Below are 16,158 nucleotides of genomic sequence, written 5' to 3'. Positions count from 1 at the left end.
CAAAAATAGTTAACTGACTGCTTCTAAATGTTTTATAACTACCTGAATTACTCATGAATTGCAGTAGGAATATGTGTTAATAAAACATTTACTAACACACTTAGTAACTATTACTATATGACTAAATAATAAGATGTATAAATGAATGTTTAAATAGTTTATTAATCATTTACTTACACTTACTAAATGAACTACTGACAACTCCTAAATAACTGGTTTGTAAATAATGTAATACTTAATTAAGAAATGATAAATTGATTATTAATAAAGTATGAAAATACAATTATTAAACACATTATAGATATGCTTATAAATCAAGAATAAAGCAATTATAGCTGTATTTATAAACTACTTACTAATGTCTATTAATGCTTTATAAGTGATGAAATAACTATTAACTAATGCTTAACTAATGCTTCATAGTGTGCAGTTATTATAAAGTGTTACCGAAAACTGATATCCCTAGCGTGTGTGTGATGAAAACATTTTTCAAACACAGTCTTTGCAAATGAAACCATCATCATCACAGATACCATTCTCTTCACCACAGCTCTCATGAAACCAGGCAGAACATGGATCACTGTTATACTGTAAGAGGCATTGTTATTCATCTTATGAAATAGTACAGCATCTCTGGATCCAAAAACAAACATAAACGTGGGCTGCATCTGATAATCGCGTACTCTCTTAAGGAACTTATTTTAGTACTTACTTTGCGAGTGCTATGTTCTGCAATGAAGCTCAACTTTGGAAAGAAGTTAAGCATGAAACACACACAAAATTTAGTGAGTCAATGCCCAGGAGAATGGCTGCTGTAATTAAAAACAAGGGAGAACCAACAAAATATTAATAACTAATCACATTGTAGTCAATGTATACTTTATGTCCTGTGAGCTTTTTGTTTTTTATATGCCTTTTTTTCTTTTTTTGGGGGGGCATAATACAATAAAACCCATATTTACTATGCTGGAGTATGCCTTTCTTACAAAATAATTTTGTTATTTAAATAGTTTACCAAGTTCAGTGTGTTCTTCTTCCCAATATAACTTACTACTCATATTTTGATTGTTTAATAGAACCTGAAGTGTCATTAAAAGCAAATATTGTGCAAATATGCCCTCCGGACTTCACTTTTTGGCCACAACTGATATTTCTCAAATTACTATTAGCCTATGATTATATGCTTTATGAAAAGTGTTTCTTTTGAAATGTACATTGGAGCTTTTTAACAGGACATCCGACTTTATAGACAGAATTTGGTGAATGACATGACAAAAAACTTTAACATATTCAAAAGATAAACTGTCAAATATGACAGTTTTGAAAAGAAAAAAAAAAGTTTAAGCTTGACCTGCACATCAAAGTGAATTTCATTCTCATTAACGTTAAACCAACTGGCCTGTTTTTGTTGTAGCATCTATGGACAGTGCAAAGAAAGTATGAAAATAATTTTCTCCCATTGTACTGTCTCTGCCACTCCTCAAATCTGTCTTATCGACCAGCGTATCGAGCTCTGAAAGTCCTATTTAGTTCACACAGACGCTCAACTAAAGTCATCCCATTGATCGGCAGCTAAAATCAGCATGTTCTACATCAAACATTCACATATGCTGGGATGTTTAAATACTACAAAAAGTTTATTCTTCTCTGCATGTTTACTTGCATCAGGGATGTGAAAATTTTCACCTACGCACAAATCAGAACAAATCACGTTGATGTTGTTATCAGATAAACAGCAATCACGGCCGGACAAAAGAGGTGATAATTGCAGCTGCGTCCATCAAAACGCATATCAATGGCATTTGAATGAGTCTTATCTGCAGAAAGATTTCAATGTATCTGATAATTGCAGAAACAAAGCATCTTTTGTGTTTTAATTGGGCTGCCATGTGGGTCTGGGAAGAGAGACTCAATCAGTAGGCCATCGAGGGACTCATCCTACGTGCTGTCAGTCAAATGCTCCTCTACACGATAAAACGGCTGGATTAAATTGCTTTCTCTGCTGCTAAGAATTAGGGTGGGCTGAAATTGTATTTTTTTTTCCTCATATGAAAGGCTCCAAAGAGAGAATTGATCTTCAGTGAAATAACTTAGGCTGCGAGAGATGGAATTGCAGGAAACAGGATTTTTATGAAAAATGCCTTATGCCGTCATGGGTGTCAACAGACATTAGTTATAACGCTGGGGAATATGAAGCCGTTCTGAATTACTGATGTAGAGGAACACTGATATCAGGTAGTCATAAACAAATATTTAGTTTTATGATATGCATTTGAAGTATTCTGAATAAAATATTTAAATGAGAAACAGTTTGATTGAATTCTCACAAAACCAAACCTCTGTGCAATATATAACTAGTTATATTGTCATTTATTTTAGCTGCTGTGCCCAAATGTTCCACGCAATTTGTCTTATTTTTAAAGATAAACTGTGCCTCAAAACTGTGCCTTTCACAATTAAATATTTATATGATTTAAGGATGAAATATGGTATTAACACATCTAACACTGACGCACACATTCTATATACATCTGTGAATAACTTTATAATGTTATATGCTAGGCAAGAGCAGCAAGTTATGCCAATGTTTGGATAGTTACCCAGGCTGTTTGACCCTACTAATACTGTAAATGCATTTTTATCCCTTGTTTGCTTTTGTTAAAGGGTAAGTTCACCCAAAAATGGAAATTTTGTCATTAATTACTCACCCTCATGTCATTCTATACCTGTAAGACCTTTGTTCATCTTCAGAACGTAAATTAGGATATTTTTGATAAAATCTGATGGCTCAGTGAGGCCTCTATTGACAAGATAATTAACACAATGAAATGAACAGAAAGGTACTAAAGACATATTTAAAACAGTTCATCTGACTACAGTGGTTCAACCTTAATTGTATGGAAAAAAAATACTTTTTGTGTGCCAAAATAAATACATAAATAAATAAAAATATAATGACTTTATTAAAAAAAATATCTAGTGATGGCCGATTTCAAAACACTGCTTCATGAAGCTTCAACACTCTTAGCCCGGATTTTATATTTACTTAAAAATATAATTACAATATACTTAATATATTTAAGTTTGGTTGCATTACTTATAAAATATAAGTAAATTCGTGGGTGTATTTGAATATGTTAATTAATGTAAGTTAAATGCACTTAAATTATGAAGTTTTTCTCCTGACCACACCTCCTACACACTGGTTTGTGGCAGGTAATGATGCCATTTTGTCGTGGTGTGAATTCAAGGAGGTGTTGATGTGCAGTTGGAACATTTGTTTTGGCTGTTCTACAGACATTTTTTCCAAACATTTACCTTTTTATAGTTTTTCACCAAAGGAGAAAATCACAATTTTTAAGTTACCATCATCGAGGTCAGGGTTTGTTTTAGCTGAGCTCTTGACCCTTGACTTTTTAATATTATATTTTGTTTGGGCAGTTTTAACTGCATTATAACCAACCAGACAAGCAAAGTTAAAAGATGATCAGGTGGTGTTGATTATGTTTTCACATAATCATTATTTGATCTGAATCACTGAACTCATTTAGAGCCCAATCTCTGAGTTAGATTTACATTATTGATTACAGCAGCACTGTGATTCTACAGCGGAAGGTCAACTTTTACAATACATTTTTTTTTTAAAGTTGCCCTTATCACAAAAAAAATAAATAAAAAATATTTTAGGCACACACAGACATCAAGAATCAGCATATGAATCTCAACAACGGTGACAAGCAACATATTCTGATAAACAGATCAACTCTGAACATTAGAAAACAAGCTTCTAAAAAGTCACAGAAAAACAGCAAAATTTAAATAGTTAGAATAAAGAAAATTACTAAGACAATTCAGCTCATAATTTATTCATGCTTCATGATGGGAGGCATGGATGAATTTTGGTGGCAAGTTAACTTGCTTATTACATTGAACTTAAATATACTAGGTGTAATAACTACAAAGTAATTAATATTACAAAACATTTTAAGTTAAATGAACTCGAATTATTAAGTTAACATTACTTAATTTTTTTAGGGCAACCAGTTTCCTCAAATTTTTAAAGTAAATTCAACTTATCCGGGCTAACAGTGAAAGCTTTACGAATCTTTTTTTTTCGAATCAGTAGTTCGGAGCATGTATCAAACTGCCAAAGCATGTTTTGAAATCGCCCATCACTAGATATTGTTGAATAAAGTCATTATTTTGTTTTTTTGGTGCACAAAATGTATTCTCGTCGCTTTATAACATTAATGTTGAACCACTGTGGTCACATGAACTGTTTTAAATATGTCTTTAGTAGCTTTCTGGGCATTTGAAAGTGTAAATTATCTTGCTGTCAATGGAGGCCTTAATGAACCATCAGATTTTATCAAAAATATCTTAATTTGTGTTATGAAGATGAACGAAGGTCTTACGGGTGTGGAACGACACGGGGGTGAGTAATTGATGACAGAATTTTCATTTTTGTGTGAACTAACCCTTTAAGAGTATTGGTTAGGTTTAGGGATAATGTTGGTAGGGAGTACATTATTTTCAAATGCAATAGAGCATTATTTGGCATAACTTAGCGCCACTAATCTGACATTTCATTTTCAAACTGCAGTGTTTCAAAAAATGTTTCACATTAATCTATTTTGGATATTGCTTTTAGCATCACTCACTGGAAATTTCACTTTGAAAGTGTAGCAAATTTTGCAAAAAAAAACAAACAAACAAACAAACAAAAAAAAGTCGCTACAGGCACATATTACCAATGAGCCTGGTTTGTCTTTTTCTATTCTGATCAACTTGATCTCATGAGAAAAGTTGGCGAGTTTGCATGAATTTGCACAGTTTGATTCAAAAGAAAATATTAGATTTTTAGGGAAAAAAAAAATAAAATAAGCATGAAGTTCCACCACTAATCCTAACCCTCAGTGGGGTGTAAGCAGATATGAAAACAAGTAGGTGAAGTATGTAAGATTTTTTTATTAAAATATATTATCTTAACCCAGTTTTGTTCATTGACTACTATTAGTATCCATTACCATATGAGTTTATCTCTCCCAAAAGTGTAAACATTGAGCCTCCCAGGAACCTTCAAAGCTGTAGAAGGCGGAGCCAGAGGGTGTTTAGCCGCTGTGGGACCATGGCTGGTGCGTTAAATGAGAAAAGATATTCAGCTTTGGTTAGAGAATTGTAAGCCAAAATTCACTGCAGTTAGACCTTCAAAGATTGAAAGATTAAACTGGTCATGAACATGTCAAAGCGAATAGGGCATTGCTACAGTATGAAACACGTTACAATGGTCACTTCAATAACATACAGCATCATAGTGCAATTATTCAGAAAGACAAATGTTCCAGTTTATGTTTACTTTGATGTATCCAGTGTAGACCACCTCAAATATTTGTGAGGCTCACGTTCACTTCAGACAGACTACTCAATTACTCATTACACAGCTAAATGTATTCCTAATATGTTGGACCTTTTATTGAAAGTAGCCTACTTTTACCTGCCTAGACATGCCTTCAAAAGCACCTGTAAAAGCTGCGTTTGTGATGTTTGAGCGGGGGGGGGGGGGCGCTACCAGCGAAATGGGTGTTTGTAAAATATGCTCTTTTAATTCACTTAGTGCCAAAAGAGTCATAGAAACTACATACAGTGCTTCCCACAGGTTTGAAATATACCACTTGCAGTGGTAGCCGGGCAAAAAATCCTATTACCCACGGCACAAAAATCGTCTACTACATGTGACAAACAAATAATGTGTGATTTTTAACAGTATTTTTATTTATTGAAATTAATTTTAATTACATAGCATATTACATTTAATTACATACTAATATTATGCATTATTATGCATTGTAAATTATGCAAAATTACAGCATTTAAATGGTTCACCTTTTCGTATTTTCTCCTTGCTGCCATATAGTGTCTCTCTCAGTGATTGGGACACAGATTTTACTAGTAAAAATGTATAAAATGAATAATATATGTGTCAAATAATGTTCTTGGTCTTTTCTTCCTGTGGGGGAGACTACAGTCATTTACTATGAATTAAATGGAAATCAAATTAAATACAATTTATTGTGTAACCAAAATACCAATAATGGCCAAAAGAAAAAACTTAGCGTGTGACTTTTAATTATAAACAAGCCCGAAATACACTGGGACTCTTATTTTGAAATGTCTGTACTTTTGCAGGCTAATCTTTCAGATTCTTACAATCGTCTAAACATTTTATATAAAGTCCATGAAGTAGACTTTGTAATAATTCATCAACTTGAGTTCATTAGCAATCACTTGGCATAAATCTGCGCTTTTCATTGATTGAGAATTACTTTGAAGCACTCGTGCAGCACCCGTGGGAATGCTAGTGGGAGTAAACAGTTCTGACGCACACATAACGAGCAGGTACGAAACGACTAGCGATCACGGATGGTTTCATTATCTTGCGCGGATATAAAAGTATAAGAGGATAAAAATAATAAAAGCAAAAATGTGTCTCCAAATATACTTGGGCGGCCGTTATTATACGTGGGCGGCCCGCCCAAGTAAAGTCTATGTGTGGGAAGACATACTTCACCTGTAAATAAAATAGGGTAAAACATTTACATAAATCTGTCATTAAAATAATACTATGTTGTATTTTGTTAATGGAAATGCTAATGGACAGATTTCTTCATGTATTATAGACCACTGTCACATCAACGATATCGTAGGATTTCAGATCAGGCATTGAAAAAAAAAAAAAAAAAAACACAATCAGTCAATGAAAATGCTTTGGGCTCGAAGCAGGATAGAATTTGACAGGTACATAAGATTTGGCACGACACCAGTGTATTTATTTTATTACTGTGTATGAAAATCTAAAACATCTAACCTTCTACGACTATCTCTAAACAATTACTAACTAAACACTTTCTTCGGAGTCATTTCATTTGTCATTTAGATGAAATAACTGTTTACCTTTCAATTTGGAGGACTATACTTCATTAAGCATAATCAGACTTAAAAGACAAACACAGTGCAAGCACACACACACACAAAGAGCTGCATTTTGCTGATGAAAATGGCAATGCATTCTGAAGCTTTAATTACCGGCTTTGACACTGCACAAAGTGCCTAAATAAGATATGTCAGTTGGACTCACAACTGCGCTCCATAGCTTTTATGGTCTTGACACTTCACTAAGGAAATTACAATTTCACCGTAATTTCAGAAATTGCACAGCAATAAAAACATGCTAAAGGTCTGCTTGAGCTGTCACAATTTTAAGACGTTCACAAATCATTGATTATGCATTACTGTTATTTGTTCCCTATGTGGCGCTTTCTCTGATGACAGACCATTAAATGACAGCCTCCTTCCTGTCAAAATTCGAATGTAATTTTTGGTCAGAGACAAACAGACATTTTTAATACAATATGCTTGTTTTTTCAGCTTACATTTTCCTATAAAAGCCTTATGTTAGCCCTTGACTAATTTTGCAATGCCATACTTTTGATTTATTAGAAAGTCTGGTCCACTTAGCAGGCCACTTATTCTTGTCAAGAATTGTATTGTCTCACTTGAAAAGGAAGTGAAAGAGATATATAAAAGAGTGTATAAATTTATAAAATTGCTAATATTTTATTACATTAAAGCAGCCAAGCAATTCCCTTTCTAACTACTGGAAGTTGTGTGAAACCAAGCAATCAGATTAAAGCTTGCAATATCGAAAAAGTTATTATTTGTGTGCAATATATGGATCAGACGGTCAGTAAATGGAGTGCTGCAGGGATGGTGTATTTTTGTAGATCAAAACCCGAAAATGAGTTGAGGATTGTGAGGATTGTAGCCAATAGGTATTTTGGTTAAATGCCTGTGGTTAATATAAGCTCAAAATATTGTCACGTTTTATTCTATGACCTAAAATACATAAGTAATACCCCCTTGTGATTTTTAGCCAGTTGATAACAAGAGTCTAAAAGGGACTACAGAGGTTGTCGGACACATTAAATGTCATCACATGAACAGGTAAACTTTACTCATCTTGTCCACTTTTACAGCCTCATTGCAAACTATTTTAACTCATTTTCAGGGATTTTTTTTTTTTTTTTTTTATTATTAGAAGAGTTGTCAGAAGCTTGGTGACCGTAGTGTAGTTTATTTATAGCCCGCATTTAACTTCTACTGATTGTATTTAGGCTTCAAAATTTGTGTTCATTTGGGAAGATAACCATGATGAACAAAACATGTAAGAATCATAAACTTTTGTTGGTCATAGAGCTTCCAAAAGCCAATGGGAAAATCCAATTGGGTTTTTGTCGAGGAAACCTGGGTGATATAAAATGGGTTAGCCTACAGAACTATGTCATTATTGCAGAAATCTATGTACCATGAGGATACCGCCTTGAACTACCAAATATTTCATATTTTCTGGGAAACTAGTGGCAGTATGACTGACTCACGGTGACTTAAAAGGTGGCTTATGGTTCATTATTCAAATGACCATCCATTTTAGTAAGACTCTCACTAATGGCAGTGAACAGCCCATCATTATCACTTCACTTATCACCCACAGATCCCCCCACTTACACCTGACTACCTGGATATCAATTATCCTGACAAGACCAGTCATCTCTGTTCTGATGTCAGTCCACCCCTCGCTGTCTTTCTCTCTCTCAAATCCCATACAGAAATAGCCACAGTAGCTCATAGGCACAATCAAGGTCCTGCAAAGTGATGGCGTTCCAGCTTATAATGTTTCCTTCATGGATTTGCAGGAAAACATAGCTCGGATTGTTTGCCTGCAAAGTGTATACTTTGTATAGATGCAATCTTTATGAACAACCACAACCACTTTTCACTACTTAAGGATGAGACCGCAATGGCTTCAGAGACTTTTCAATAGGAATGTGAGTATCTTATAAATCTCTGAATGAACCAAATCCACATGAAGCCCACAATTCCATCATTATCTGCTCATTATTGTACTGCTGTTGCCTAGGGCTATGAGGGAGAGCTAATAGAGGAACTTAATGCTTCAGTATGGAGTCAGAGAGAACTTTTGAGCTACATTTAAAGGATTTTTTTTTTCAAAAATGAGTCACCAAAATGAAACCTGTGCAGAAGCTCTCAATGCTGTTACATTTTTAAACATGCCACTTCATGATCAGTGACATGACATGTGAGAACTAATAGTGTTTTGTGTCAGTGATAGCAAATCTGGTGCATTGCATCCAAAAGCATCATTTTTGAACTGAACACAAGTGCAAATGGGATTCTTGAGCTCCAGTAGAGGAGAAAACTATTGGTGAATTGCCCATTCCTCACATAAAGTTGTCATGTTGTGCACTATATATCAGGTCATCTGAAGCCAAAAGAAGTATGAACCACTTTTATGTCCCTCTTGGAGCTTGAAAATATAAATCACTATCCATTTTTGTTGTATGGAAACAAAAAGCTCGGAATGTATGGAAACTAAAAATATTTCTTAAACGTTTATTAATGTTAAATTGTAACGATTTTCAAGCTGCTTTGTTTTGTTACAATTTTGGTAGTATATGTAAATGAAAATGAACAATGTTTACTTGTTCTTTGTGTTACCTGGACATGCCATAAGGCGGACTTTTGACAGCTACAGGGCTTTTGTGAAAACTACCAATTATACTTCCGCATTTTTGTATCCTTGCCCAAGGGCAGTCGGATTGACAGAGGGTTATTAACAGTTATTGTAAGGGTAGGTTTATCACTGAAAATTGTATTATACTGTATGTATGTATTGTATGTCTACACTTTAAACAGCGTTATGATAAAAATTAAACAATATGGCAACAGCTTTCTTACCTGTACACAGTGGCATTTTCTCTAGTCAGGTAACACCGATTTAAAAAAAAAAAAAAAAAAAAAAAAAAAACTATAGGCAACCAAGTTTTATTGAAAGCCCATTTTGCCAGTGGTGAAGAACCCCTTTAATGTTAATTTCAACATTTACTAATGCATTATTAAAGTTTTATTTGTTTAACAGATTGGTTCACTTCAGAATTAAAATTTTCGGATAATTTCCTCACTCACATGTAATCCAAGATGTTTATGTCTTTCATTCTTCAAAAAGAAATTAAGGTTTTTTTCTCCATATAGTGGACTTCAACGGTTACCAATGGTTTGAACGTCCAAATTGCCATTTAAATGGAGCTTCAAAGACGATCCCAACAGAGGATTAATGGTCCTATCTAGCAAAATGATTGGTCATTTTCTAAAAATAAATAAATAAAAATTATATACATTTTAACCACATATGCTCGTCTTGCACTAGCTCTGCAATACGCCATTATGTAATGGCATTATGTAATGGCATGGCCTATTTGCACTAAGTGCAAATAGCATATTTTCTTAGTAATATATTCTATTTACACTAAGTGACAATAGCAGCATTTTCTTAGCAATATGCTATTTACACTAGGTGAAAATAGCCATAGATTTTATTTACACCATGTAAAAATATCAGTTCTTTGTAATAAGAGTAAATTGCAAAGAAATTCAAAAATAAAATTCAGGTAAAATTTGTAAAATTCAGGTCTGCGAGCCTTACTCGCTACTGTTGCACCACTGAAGATGTTGAATTCTGCGCATCTTTTTTAAATCTTGAGTGGCCCAACCAGATATTGGTGGGCGGAGCTAGTGTAAATAGCATTTGCCAACAAGGGATGCTATCTGCACTTAGTGTAAACAGACACTCTGCTATGTAATCATGTTGGAAAGGTCATGCATGATGTAGGCGGAAATACCAAGCAAGTGTTTACAAAGTGAATGTCCAAAGACTAAGTCAAAAGGCCTTTACAAAAAAAAAAATAATAGCAATAATAATAAAAATAATAATAATAAAAAGGTAAAACAAAGATGTCGGACGATTTTGAAGATGGAGGAGAAAATGAGATGTTTTTCACACTACCGCAGTACTTCTGCCTACTACACGCATAACCTTTCCAACGTGAACCACAATTTCTTTTCGACTGAAGAAAGAAAGACAAACATTTTGGATAACATGGGGGTGAGTAAATTATCAGGAAATTTTAATTCTGAAGTGAACTAATCCTTTAACACTGCTTGAGCGCTACAGTAGCTTCACCCATCCTGAATTCCAAAACTTCCAAAGACATCCTCAAACTCTCACAATGTCCCAGGCCTTCAGTTTAATTAGGATTTATTTAAGCCGGTCTGATACACCATGTCATCTTAGAGAAGTTAGTGCTGCACTTTTCTTTTCTTTTTTCTTCAACATCAGACAAGCGAATGGCATCTCTCCCTGTCTCCTCAGCATTCCTGCTCATGCTAAAATCTCAGTAATGTTGTCTTACTTGAAATCACTAACTTCTTAATTTTTGCTTTCATGGAGCTTGGAGAATGACTGTAAAAGATCTGTGTTATCTCATGATGGTGATGGAACTAATATGAGCTAGGAGGAAATACATTCTAATTGATTAAAGGTGCCCTAGAACCATTTTTTTAAACATGTAATATAAGTCTAAGGTGTCCCCTGAATGTGTCTGTGAAGTTTCAGCTTAAAATACCCCATAGAATTTTTCTAATTAATTTTTTTAACTGCCTATTTTGGGGCATCATTAACTACGCTCCCTGCCCCACTCGAGCTCTCGACTATAATACAGTGTATTTACAAAGTTCACACAGCTAATATAACCCTCAAATGGATCTTTACAAGATGTTCGTCATGCATACTGTATGCATGCATCGGATAATATTTATTTGGATGTTTACATTTGATTCTGAATGAGTCTGATAGTGCTCCATGGCTAAAGCTAACATTACACACTATTGGAGAGATTTATAAAGAATGAAGTTGTGTTTGTGCATTATACAGACTGCAAGTGTTTAAAAATGAAAATAGCGACCGCTATCTTGTCTCCGTGAATACAGTAAGAAACGAATAATACTGGCTGCCCTTGTCTAATGCCTTGATCATGGGCTGGCATATGCAAATATTGGGGGCGTACATATTAATGATGCCAACTGTTATGTAACAGTCAGTGTTATGTTGAGATTCGCCTGTTTTTCGGAGGTCTTTTAAAACAAATGAGATTTACATAAGAAGGAGTTTGAAACTCAATATATGTCTTTTCCATGTACTGAACTCTTGTTATTCAACTATGCCAAGGTAAATTCAATTTTTGATTCTAGGGCACCTTTAAATATTTATTCCCTTTTATTTAAATGCAAAGTTTCTCATAGAACACAAACATTTTGTGAGTGAATGCTAACGCATCCTAATGTAATTTTTCCATCCATCCATCTTTCTTTTTCTTTTTCTTTTTTTTTTTCCAAATCACCATTTCCCCTTAAGGCACATGTGTCAAACTTCGCTCCTGGAGGGTCACTGTCCTACAGAGTGTAGCTACATCCAAAACACCTGCCTGTAAGTTTCTAGTAATTCTGAAGACCTTGATTAGCTGGTTCAGTTGTGTTTTATAAGGGTCGGAGCTTAAAAGTGTGTTCACACCATGGCGTAAGTACCATAACAATTCTGAACAGCAAAACTTTGCAGGACAGTGGCCCTCCAGGATTTGAATTTGACACTGCCTTGGGGGTTCTGTTATCCTACTGAAATCAGTAGATTTGCAGAGTTTGGTGCAGCACAGAGGCCTTCAACCCTGCTCCTGGAAACCCACTGTCCTGTAAAGTTCATATCCAACCAGTTTATGCAGACCTGCATGTGGTTTTCAAGCAATTCCAAAGAGCTTGACTAGCTGGTTCAGGTCAGGGTTGGAGCTAAACTCTGCAGGACACTGGGTCCCCAGGAGCAGGGCTAACTCACTGCAACTCAGTTAGTATTACTTGAATACATTGTTTTCTTTCCACCATTTCAGTCACACTTTTGTATTATAGACACAATTAATAGTTTAGGCTTAATTAACTTTGAAAAATGTTGCAAATCAAGCTCATTTTGCAACTTGTTGGACCAGAAATCAGTAATTCAGAGTTTGTTGCACCAGTTAAACTAAAAGTGCCAGAACAAATGTTTGTCAAATATTCTACTAGAGTTCCTGAGATTCCACAGCATGACTCCAAACAGGTAAAGTTTTCTCATTCTGATGCAAGAACAAACCTGCCATTAAAGCTTATTAACTCTGCCTCTTATTCCAATAATATATTCAATCCATTTCTCTAATCAACACAGTACAAAGCAGCATGAAGAGCGGCAGAAAAGAGCGAAGCAACAAGCCGATAGGCTGAAAGCTTGTCTTATTACACCTTGACATCAAAGACAGCACTGCTTCCCCGCATCAACACAAATGAGCATCTCAATCTCGTCAGGAAACAAGGGGAAAATTGGTCCGTGCTAATGTGCCATTTAAATGCAAAGAGCAATTTCTGCAGTGCTTGCTAAGATTTTTTTTTGCTTTTTTGCACCTGATCTTCAAAGGCAGCATGTCAAAGTTTTAGAGAAGGGTTGACATGTTCTTGCAGCAGGGGGCAGTGGAAAGATCAGGGCACCGCCCGTCTGTTTGAAGTCAAACTCAAAAAAACTGAAGACCTGACACACTTCTGTTATGGATCCAAAACATGTCTAGTTTTAATGATCTAGTTTTTGGGGGGTAAACAAAGAGGTGCTCTCAATAAACAGAATTTATTACTCCAAATTCAATCAGCGTGTTTATATGCATTTTAAGGGGCGTGAAATTACTGAAGATCGCTCAGAAGTTAATGTGCTGTATGCTAGCAGGTGTTTCTCTTCGAATGCGGTCTCCAACTTTATGAGTCATCAGAACGCAAGTCTGTACTCCCATTGCGTCGCTATTCATTTGCATAAAGTTGACTTAAAGATCACCAACATGCTGTCACACATGTCACTGGAAATCAGAAACACTCGTTGAAACTGAATGAACTTCCCTTTATACAGATCATAGGCTTTCAGCAATACCTTTAATGTTTTAAAACACTTAAATGTAACTTGTCAGTGGGCTATAAGCTTATGCTTTAGTTCTTTATTATTATTATTATTATATATATATATTTTTTTTTTGCACGTAATAACACGGACACATTTGCCGCCGCTACATAAGATAAACTGTGTCTCACAAATTCTTTTTTAGAGTCCATCAAACTACAAATGTTCTCTATGGTTCTATGTTTGAAATGTTCTGCTTGAATTGTCACTAGTTCAAGTCATGCCACAAATTACAATTCTGCATCATTTACTCACTCTCATGTTGCTCCAAATTTGTAATATTTACACAATACTTCTATTATTCACAAATAAACATTGATCAGTGCATATACATAGAGCACATCAAATATGGTAAATGGAAACTTGAATGTACTTGCTTGACACATAAGGACAAAACCTCATTGGAATTGCGGAAGTTCAAACCTGCTTGTGTGACGTTCTCACATGTCAATCAAGACATATTTGATGTACTTCATGGGTTGTATTTGGTTAGAATGACATGAGGGTGTGTAAATTATGACCGTTTTCATTTTTGGTGAACTATCCCTTTAACCTGAACAAGCATAGGCTAGAGGAAATACTCTAAACATATTTGCTACTCATTAATTTATTAAGTGTTTTCAGGAGCCCTTTTTATATGCTTGGGCGCACCTTGTTGGCCAATGGTTTAATTTCACACGTGCCTTAGACACCGGGTTCCATGGGACGTGTCCCTATTGTGTCATTCGATGCAGACTGGAGTTCCCTTGAAAGGGAACTATTAGTACTATTTCTTACTAGCCATAAAACAAGTCAGAATTAATTAGTGCACCTTTTAAGGCAAAATGTTAAAAGCTGATTTGAAGTGAGTGAAAACTTGAAATGCAAAAGATTAATAGACTTTTCACAGAAGTATCAGTATTCTAGAGAGCTTTTCTTTTTTGTCAGACCTGCATTATACTCGTCTACCTTTCCTCTCTCTCTGTCTCTGTTTCTCAGTTCCACTTCATTGACATGCTGAACATACCCCAGTATGGATCAATAATATTGAGCAAATAGCACCCAATAAACTAAGCTGTTGTCTCAATTGGAGTGTCTTTAGCAGCTTTGATGGAATTTAACCCTCCAGATAAATGCAGTATTGGACGGCTACTCAAAGAAATGTCAACATAAAGTGCCACAAAGTGCTTCAAGCTTCTTATGTCCAGTTAACAACATTACGTGCGACTAGAATGTGCCTAGAGTGCTGAACATTTTATATCACAGTATGAGTAGTATCAAAATAATGGTACACTGCATTACAATATAGATATGTATTTTTTTATCAAATAGTTTATATTAATACTCATATGGTAATGTCTAGAATGCTAATTTGTTTTTTTCATAATTGAACAATAAGTCTGGCATCAGTGCAGTTTTTGGTGTTTGTTATCTTTAAATGTGTTTAAAATTGCTCATACTTTTAATTTGCTTAAAGGTGCCCTAGAACCAGTTTTTACAAGATGTAATATAAGTCTAAGGTGTCCCCTGAATGTGTCTGTGAAGTTTCAGCTCAAAATACCCCATAGATATTTTTTTAAAACAATTTTTTTAACTGCCTATTTTGGGGCATCATTAACTATGCACCGATTCAGGCTGCGGCCCCTTTAAATTGCACGCTCCCATTTAGAAAGACAATTTACAAATATCACTAAAAATATAATGTAATCATGGATCATGTCAGTTATTATCGCTCCATCTGCCATTTTTCGCTATTGTCCTTGCTTGCTTACCTAGTCTGATGATTCAGCTGTGCACAGATCCAGACATTAATACTGGCTGCCCTTGTGTAATGCCTTGATCATGGGCTGGCATATGAAAATATTGGGGGTGTACATATTAATGATCCCGACTGTTACGTAACAGTCGGTGTTATGTTGAGATTTGCCTGTTTTTCGGAGGTCTTTTAAACAAATCCAATTTACATAAGAAGGAGGAAACAATGGTGTTTGAGACTCACTGTGTGTCATTTCTATGTACTGAACTCTTGTTATTCAACTATGCCAAGGTAAATTCAATTTTTGATTCTAGGGCACCTTTAATCAGTTTAAAGGATCGCCCACCCAAAAATTACTTCACGACTATTAAAAAAAGTATGTTCTATATAGTATGAATGTGTGTTGTATGAATGTAATCCGGATGTACTATAACCGCCATATTGTCATTATCATGTGACCTACCAGCGTCAGTTGCATAAATCCTCTACCGTG

The 16,158-nt window shown here is 35.0% G+C and overlaps 1 protein-coding gene across 10 annotated transcripts in view; it reads right to left on the bottom strand.

Moving 5' to 3' along the window:
- The window catches only part of ptprua (protein tyrosine phosphatase receptor type Ua), a 322,168-nt gene that overhangs the window by 226,931 nt on the left and 79,079 nt on the right, over positions 1 to 16,158 (bottom strand). The gene's annotated exons all lie outside the window — the stretch shown is intronic.

This window comes from Megalobrama amblycephala, linkage group LG9 (assembly GCF_018812025.1).
Source record: "Megalobrama amblycephala isolate DHTTF-2021 linkage group LG9, ASM1881202v1, whole genome shotgun sequence".
Taxonomy (NCBI): domain Eukaryota; kingdom Metazoa; phylum Chordata; class Actinopteri; order Cypriniformes; family Xenocyprididae; genus Megalobrama; species Megalobrama amblycephala.
The sequence above is the reverse complement of the archived record's forward strand: the minus strand, read 5'-3'. Positions and strand labels throughout refer to the sequence as shown.